The sequence below is a fragment of the Echinops telfairi genome, unplaced genomic scaffold (genome assembly GCF_000313985.2).
Source record: "Echinops telfairi isolate 266 unplaced genomic scaffold, ASM31398v2 ScPeMD7_11;HRSCAF=52, whole genome shotgun sequence".
Taxonomy (NCBI): Eukaryota; Metazoa; Chordata; class Mammalia; order Afrosoricida; family Tenrecidae; genus Echinops; species Echinops telfairi.
In genome coordinates this window covers 8,460,266-8,468,894 of record NW_022103908.1, presented here as the reverse complement: position 1 = coordinate 8,468,894, position 8,629 = coordinate 8,460,266, and the positions used below count along the sequence as shown (strand labels likewise).

The following is an 8,629-nucleotide window of genomic DNA, read 5'->3' as shown; positions in this document are numbered from 1 at the left end:
CCTGGGGGATGGACAGCAGAGAAGAGGGCAGGGGGAGACATCAGACAGTGTAACTTATGACAAAACAATAATAATTTATGAATTATGAAGGGTTCAAGTTGGGAGGGGGCGTGGGGAGGGAGGGGGAAATGAGCGGCTGATATTAAGGGCTAAAGTAGAAGGCAAATGTTTTGAGAATGATGAGGGCAACAAATGTACATATGTGCCTGACATAATGAATGTACATATGGATTGTGATAAGAATTGTATGAGCCCCCAATAAAATAATTTTTAAAAAAAGAACAGTCCTGCCAGGAAACATGTGAATAAAGCTTTAAGATTAAAAAAAAAAAAAAAAGAACTAATTTTTGGTTCTCGATTGCAGGAATAACAGTGACTAATTTTTTTTGAAAAGTACAGCTCTTTAAATAAAATGGGAAAAATTGCTGTAACTAATCCTTCAAAATGGAAACAAACAACAAAACCAGTTGTGGTCATGTCAACCCTGAATCATGGCAACTCTGATTTAGGACATCTTTGATGTCCTCATCAAAGTAGAGTAGCACTGTGCTCTGTAGGGTTTTGAATGACTGCTTTTTCAGAAAGATCCAGAGGCCCTTCGAGGGTACCTGCAGATGCACTCAAACCTCCAATCCTCACGTGCAGAACCCAGGGACCCAGCAAATCCCGGACCTCCACATTTCCCTCGTTTTGTATAGATGATATCACTCCATGATAATGTTGCATGAGTGAAGACAGGCTGACACCTGTCTTCATGGCAAATGGAACTGAATTATTCATCAAAGGAATATGGAGAATTGTGTTGGCTATAGCAGTGCCTTAAGTGATAGATGAGGATAAGTAACAATTGTGTGGAAATAGAAGATGAGCTCTTACAAACTGGTGATATATCACACTTCCTGTGTTTTAACAGTCAGTGTTTTTCACAATCTGGTTCATTCTTCAGATGGCTAAAAATGGAGTATTTTCTTTACAGAGACTTCGGTCTAAGTGGGCGCTTTGGCAACGTCTTTATTTTGAAGCTCTGATAACATACACGGTCTACTTGAGTTGTAAGACTGTTTGTTTTTTTTCCCCAGTGTTTCTAAAACAGTTAGAAACTAGCTACTAAAATCAGCTAGAACCAGGGAGCCCCTGCGTAGGACAAGTGGATAATGTTCTTGGTTGCTAGCTGAAAGACTGGAGCCCACCCAGAGATGCCTTGGAAAAAGGCTTCAGACATCCGCTTCTGCAAAATCAGCCATTAACAAACCAGGAGAGCCGTTTTACTCTGGCACACCTTGGTCAACACGAGTCAGAATCAACCTGATCCAATAAGACCCTTGGTGCCATAGTGGTCACCGATTGGGCTGCTAACCACAGTCAGCAGTTCACAATTACCAGCCGCTTCTCTGGGGAAAGATGAGGCTTTCCAGCGCCTTAAAGAATACTGTTGGAAACCCACAGGGATAGTATTACCTTGTCGTATCGGGTTGCTAGGAATCACAATCAAGTAGATTGTAGTGAGTGAAAATCAGAGCAGACTGCCAACGTTTAACTTTTCCCCCTGAAAATTAGAAACAAGTTTTTTCAAACGTTGAGAGGGACACCATGAGTACAGTATATAGCTAAGCTACCTGACAAATTTACCAGCTACCCGATGTCTTCAAGTCTTTTCTGACTCGTGGCGACTCGATGTTGTAGAGCAGAACCATGTCGTAGAGCAGAACCATGTCGTAAAGCAGAACCATGTCGTAGAGCAGAACCATGTCGTAAAGCAGAACCATGTCGTAGAGCAGAACCATGTCGTAAAGTAGAACCATGTCGTAGAGCAGAACCATGTCGCAGAGCAGAACCATGTCGCAGAGCAGAACCATGTCGTAGAGCAGAACCATGAGCCATAGGCTTGCCAGGACTGTGACCTCTCAAAAGCAGTTCTCTAGGTGTTTCTTCTGAGGAAATACTGGGTGTGTTTCAGCTGCCAACCTTTCTGGGAGTAACCCAGTCACCGTTTGTGTCACTCAGGGACTCCATTCCCAAGAAATGCTACTACCGTTGTTAGGTGCCTTTGACTTGGTTCTGACTCCTAACCACTCTACACAACAGAACCAAACTACTGTCCAGGTGGGACATTATCCCTTTGAGCCCATTGCAGTCTCTGTGTCAATTCATCTCATTGATGGCCTTCCTCTTTTGTACGGACCCTACATTTCACCAAGAGTGACATTCTTTTCCAGGGACTGGTCTCTTCTGAAAGGGTTCAAAGTATGTCAGATAAAGTCTTGGCATCCTCACTTCTAAGAAACATTCTGGTGGTACTTGTTCCAGGACAGCTTTGTTTGTACTTTTCACAGTGAATAGTACTTTGAACATTCATCATCAGCACCATAATTCGAATACGTCTATTCTTCTGTGGTCTTTGTTGCTTACAGATGCATATTGATGATACCATGACTTGGGGCAGACTTCATCTTCACCTTCAAAGTGACATCCTTGATCATCAACACTTCCAGATCTGCCTTCAAGGAAATGAAGAGCCTACTATTTTAATTATTCAAGCGGTTCTACAGTCTCACATCTCCATAGAGCATTTAAAACAAATTTGAAGGAATTATGCCCTTCCCGGTTATTTTAGTTTCTTTAGGGAATGAAAGGGCCCAGCTAGAGGGAAGAGAATGTGAAGGAGAGGTGTCTGGTTCGATTCTCTTTTCCCTTTTCACCTACTCACTCCAAATATGGCCTGTTTAGACTTTCTGCCTGCCCTTCACGACAGTGACTTTTCTTTCTATCATTGTGTAACTACATATTATTCATCTCCATTGTATCTTATTATTCTGGATTTAAGATATAAGCTACATTTTCTGGTAAATGAATCTGGTAAATGATAATGAGCAAGTCCTAGAAAGTAGCTTTTTGGTGATATAATATTTCATCTGAGACTAAATTTAATCCATTTTTGCTTTCTAAAATATCAATGGCTGGCATTTTATGCTGGTACAAGAGCTGTGATTTTTAATGACACTCAAATTATGCTTCCTGGTGGTTGCATACTTCACATCACATCACTGAGCTATGATTGTCATCAACCCCTTGTTCTTTTTTGGCAAGGAAAAGGTAGAAGCAAATTGATTCAACTAGGTTAGGATTTTTGGAAGGAACATGTATTTGTAAAAGAAATGTGGCATGACTACAGGAATATCTAACACATTTGCTGAGAATTTAAGTTCTTGTTAAACTCAGTGATGCTTCAATTACAGGAAAGTTATGACAGGCTGACCAAGGTTTAACAGCAAACTTTCATTTTCTGCACCAAGTGTTCAGCAAATACAGATCTAGGAATTTAAATGATGACCTTCTCCAGAGATGAGCTGTTCTCATGAACAGCCAAAGAATTTTTCCTGTAGGCCTTCAAAGAGTTCATGGGAAGGTCTTGGTCCCCCGGGAGAGATGTCTTGGCAGGAGGGATAGCCCGCAGAAGTTTTGCCTTTTCCAATTTCACACTTTCCATTTCTCAATCTTCAGCGCTAATATAGTTCTAGCTTTCCTTTCTTTCTCATATCAATGTCATTGCTTGGCACAGGCGATCCTCCGTTATTTTGTTTGGGTCAAGGGCAGAGCCATGAGCTTTAGCTAAATGCCAGTTTTGCAAATGGACAACTTGCATGGAAAAATCACAGAAGTCATAAGAAACTTGGTTTTCTTTTCTGAATTATGTCATCTTAGTCTAAGAAACCAAGAGTCGAGTGTTAGCAAACCTAATTTCTATGGTTCACAATTGCCTGAAGCAAAATTGAGATGGATCCTAAAAGACCAAAAGGCCTTCAGATGCTTTCAAGATGAAATCATCTTCTATTCTTATCAAGCAAAATATGTATTTTCATTGGGTAGGATAAATGATGCTAGTCCATTACACAGCCAGATGTAGACAAAGAGTGAAACACCTGATTGAACGTTGGACTTTGTTGTCACGTAGATATAACAAATATGGAAGGTAACTTCTATTGTGGACTTTTCACCGCCCCTACAGTCATATGTTCACCACGTGTGAAAAATGAAGGACTGCAATTATTTTAAAAAACAAAAAGCAAATATAACATGCTCGAATAACAAAACCATAAATAAAAGATCTAAAGTTCACGTTTTCAAATGTCTCTGTGGAGCTGCATGATTTTTTTCAAATGGAATATATAATATATATATAATTATACTAAGAATGGCTCTAAATTTATTCCAAGTTCTCTAGCTAATTTAGGAGTTTAGAATTTTAATCGCAAATATTGATTTAATTGAAATATTGCCATGCCAGTAAAATTAGCGCTGTAGTTTTAATACTCATTCTGCTGAGATTACGAGTATACATCTCTGTGTGCGTGTGTGTGCGTGTGCGCGTGCGTGGGTGCGTGTGTGCGTGTGTTTAAAGCATTAACCAAAGGTAATCGCTGGAGCATGTGGCTGGCAAAACCTTTCTCTTTTGCAAAGCAGAACACAGAGATGGAAATGACAGAAGGACTGATTCCAGACATGCTATAATTCCCATCATCCCAGGGAGAAAGAAGCTGGGTGGTTTTGTCATCTCTTGGGTGGAGTTCTCCTTGTCTTTGTCCTGCCCCAACATTTTCCCTTTCTCTTTCCTTGCAGTCCCATGCTCTTGTTTTTGAGATAAATCACTCTCTTTCATCCCAAAACAAAATGAAAGGGGCAATTATTCCCTTGGTGATTCTTAAATGTCCCAATTAGCCAAGTCAGTCTCTGGAGCTTGCACTGAAAATGAAGCTTAGAACACGCCTCCAGTAAGTGGAATTTGTTGTCAACTTGAGTCATTTTTATTTTCAGGGAAGACAGTGATTTAATATTGAAGTGCATGTTGTCCCTCTGCTGTGGCCTCAATTCTGGTTAATATAAGAGTAAAGTGTTCTCTTCCTGTACCCTCAAATTAAAGAGGACAAAAAGCAGTACTGAGAATCACTTCAACAGATTTTAAGCCAATGCTTTTAATTTATCCCAAGCCTGATCCCCTAACATCAAAACAGCATTTTATATTATTCTTAAATTCATATCAATTTGTTGGCTACTGTGTCAGTATATTACATACTAAGTTTTACTAAGTACTGGTATTAAAAAGCACTGAGCTGGGCCAATATAGGAATTCAAACCTGGATCAGACAATGCAGGCAGGTGCTATTCTTATCTTGGTAGTCCTGATAATTAGAAGAATTTAAGCTTTAAAATTTTTGGAAAAGCTTAAAAGTGATCACTTGAGGAATTTAAAACAAATATTTATGTTTCAACTTACCAGAAAAATAAAAATAAAAGCAAATATAATATACAGTATAAACTTTAATAAACAAAGAAAAGAGCAAGGGATCACAAATAATAGTCACCAGATAACAAGGCCTAGATAAACAAATAAATATTATGTATTGAAGTCAATGTGAATAGCTTATGCTCTTTACATTTACTAAAGGGCAAAGCTCACCAGAAAGGTATAATCATGTGTGCTGTTTTACGAGGGATAGGCCTAAAACCAAATGATGCAGAAAAGTTGTATATAAAAGGATGAACAAGCATTTATTATATAAATACAAACAGAAAACACAAGCATAGCAATCTGTTTCGGGCAATAAGCACTAAAACAAGACAAAGGACACCATTTCCTCTGGTTAAATGGAATCATTCTCATAGAAGCTCTAACAGTTGTCAACTTTTATGAAAGAACAGTATAACAGTATAACATTAACATATTTGAAACAACATTTAGAAATACATAGGGTAATGAAGCGAAGTGCAGGTACTGTGGGAAAAGGCGCAGATATGTCTCTTGGCAGTTTTGATGGATGGTGACCCATCTAATTTGTGTCGAGGCCTTTAATGGGCATGTTTAGCTATTCAGTTCAGTCCGAGTTCCATCCTGTTCTGTAGTGAAACACCTTCTTACTATTGTATTGGTGTTGCTGAGGGCGGTCCAATTAATTTTGACCCAGAGTGACCCTTGGGACTGAGGAGAAGTACCCGCAGAGCGTCTCCTAGGTGGTAATAAGCACGGGAATAGATCAACAGGTCTTTCTTCCAGCGAGTCACTAGATGGGAATGAATCACCAGCATTTTTGTCCGGAGAAGGGTTAGCCATTGCTCCACCAGTTCTCCTTATTGCTATCATGTGATTATTGCTCAATGTGCTTTACTTGGTTCCAGCTTATGGCAATCTGGGCCAACTTATTGAAGGTATGGTATCAATCTGTCTCCTGGAAGGTCTTCCTTGTTGTTGCCCTCCACTTTACTAAGTAAGCATCATGCGCTTTTCCAGGGACCGGCCTAAAGTTTGTGAGACAAAATTTGTAAGACAAGGTCTTTCCATCCTAGCTTCTAAGCATCATTGTGGCTGAATGTCTTCCAACACAGATTTGTTGATTTTCCTAGTAGTCCAAGGTACTTTCAGTATTCTTTACCGACATCATAATTCAGATGCATGAATCCTTCTATGGTCTTCACTGCACAAGTATTAAAAGAGTGACACCAATATGTACAGAGATAAATTCATTAATTTTCCTTCCCAAATCCATTTTGTCATAGGTGTCATAAATCCATTCAATTGCAAGAGAATTTACTCAAACTTCCAAGCTATATACTCATCATTCCTGACTCCACCTATCTCTTTGCTCCTGGTTCTTTCGTGTTAGGTCTCCTTTGCCTAAGAAATAGTTTTCCTGTCGTTGGCCCCACAGAGATGATCACATGGCTTTCCTTCGAAATGTCTTTTTGCGTCCTTTGCTGATGCTAGCATAAAGATCCATTGCCTCACATGAACTTGCTAACATATCCTTAAAATGTGTCGATGCCTGTATTTCGTTGCTTCTTTTTCATCCTTCTTCTTGTCTGCTTTTACCAAAAACCAAACCACTGCCCTCCAGCCTATTCTGACTCACATTGACCAGACAGGACAGGGTAGAACTGCACCTGTGGCTTTCTGAGACTGTCACTCCTTGTGGGAGTAGAAAGCCTCATCTTTCTCCTGAGGAGCGGCTGTTGGTTTCAAACTGTTCATCTTCTGGCTGGCGCCTGAGCAGTCACTTAAAATAGATATCACTGCTATGCTAATATTTTTACAGTGAATCAGATTTCCAAATATTTTGAGAAAATTTCCAGCAGATGTTCACGTCTGTGCCTTGTTTCTTTCCCTCCCCCACAAACTTTTTATTGTGAGGTATTACAGATATCGTATCATTCCATAGTTCAGTCACACCAAGCAGTATTGTGTAATTGTTACCACCATCAGTTTCAAAGCATTTTCTTTCTTCTTGAACTCCATTATATCAACTCCCCTTTACCTCCTCACACACTCTCCCCAGCTCTCTCCCCAAGAAACCCTTAGTCTACTTGCTGCCTTTAGAGGTGCATCAATCCTGGGTTTCATGCACTGGAAAACAGAACAACGCTTAACAAAAATTCAAGAGGGCTACTCCAGTGACAAAATACATCAGAGCAAAACTCCAATATGATGAAAAAGAACCCCGCCCCACTACCAACCCCACAGAAAATGTTGAAAACCAGATCAGGCCCTATGTGTATGGTGGCGGGTAGGGGTGGGGGAACCAGCTGAGAAGGATTTAACTATTCGTCAGATGTATCATTTTGATCTCCTATAGTCATCTCCCCAATGCACTCTGTAACCTGTTTATTCCCATCCCTCTATTATGTAAAGAGGGAAATTACTGGAGGTTTATTTCCTATATTGATCTCACAAATGTATGTTAGGCTTCCACTGTCATCCATAGCCTTCTGTAAACCTGACTAACAATGTGGGCACTGATTTCCTCCTTTGGCTTCAGATTATATGATTTTTAATCCTTTGTTCACTGATGTTGGAGTGCTTCTTCCCTGTGGACTTAATTGACATCTCAGATGGCTGCTTGTTTGGACAGAAGCCTTTAAGACCCCAGATGTTATTTTGTCTGATAGCTGGGCACCATCTAATTTCTTCACCACACTTTGGTACAGCAACCCATATCTTCTGCATTCCCTTCCTGCGGGTGAGTATCGAGTAAGTCTGTGATGTAAGAATTAATTGTTCTTAAATTGGAGCTAGGATTCAGTTCAAGCCCTAAGCCCATTCCTGGATCTATGTTTTCTTTTTTCTTTTTAATCTGCCTTTGATCCCTTTAGAGACTTCCTAATCCTGTACCAAATTTGTTAATTTATGGTAGAGAGTCTTCTTGATTATCTCCCTGGAACATAAAGATCTTCCATTAATGTTGTCCTTGGTTAGCCCCTAGCATTCCTCTTTAAAACACAGTTGAAAGGGGCATGTTGTGCCAAAGTAGATTAGCTATATATCACAATACCTGCATTATTCACATTGTATAGAATAAATCTTTTCATGGCTCAAAGCTATTCATACAAATAATGGGAGTTAGTTGTTAGGGAAAACTTAACCATAATATTCACTGAGAATGTCCATTATAGGTTTTCTGGAATAATATAGACCTTATTACAGCACATGGTGCATTGATATAGTAGGTCAATGATTGTCTGCCTCCTGACAGTTTAATACTTGCGCTATAGCCGGCTTCTGCTTCTTCAAACACCATGCATTTTCAGTCTACAGTCCATAGGTTACAGGTGTGTTTGAGGTAGAGTCCATTTTATCTAGTGA

At 39.7% G+C, this 8,629-nt stretch overlaps 1 long non-coding RNA gene across 1 annotated transcript in view; it reads left to right on the top strand.

The window, feature by feature from the left end:
• The window catches only part of LOC123521356, a 93,568-nt gene that overhangs the window by 60,425 nt on the left and 24,514 nt on the right, over positions 1 to 8,629 (top strand). The gene's annotated exons all lie outside the window — the stretch shown is intronic.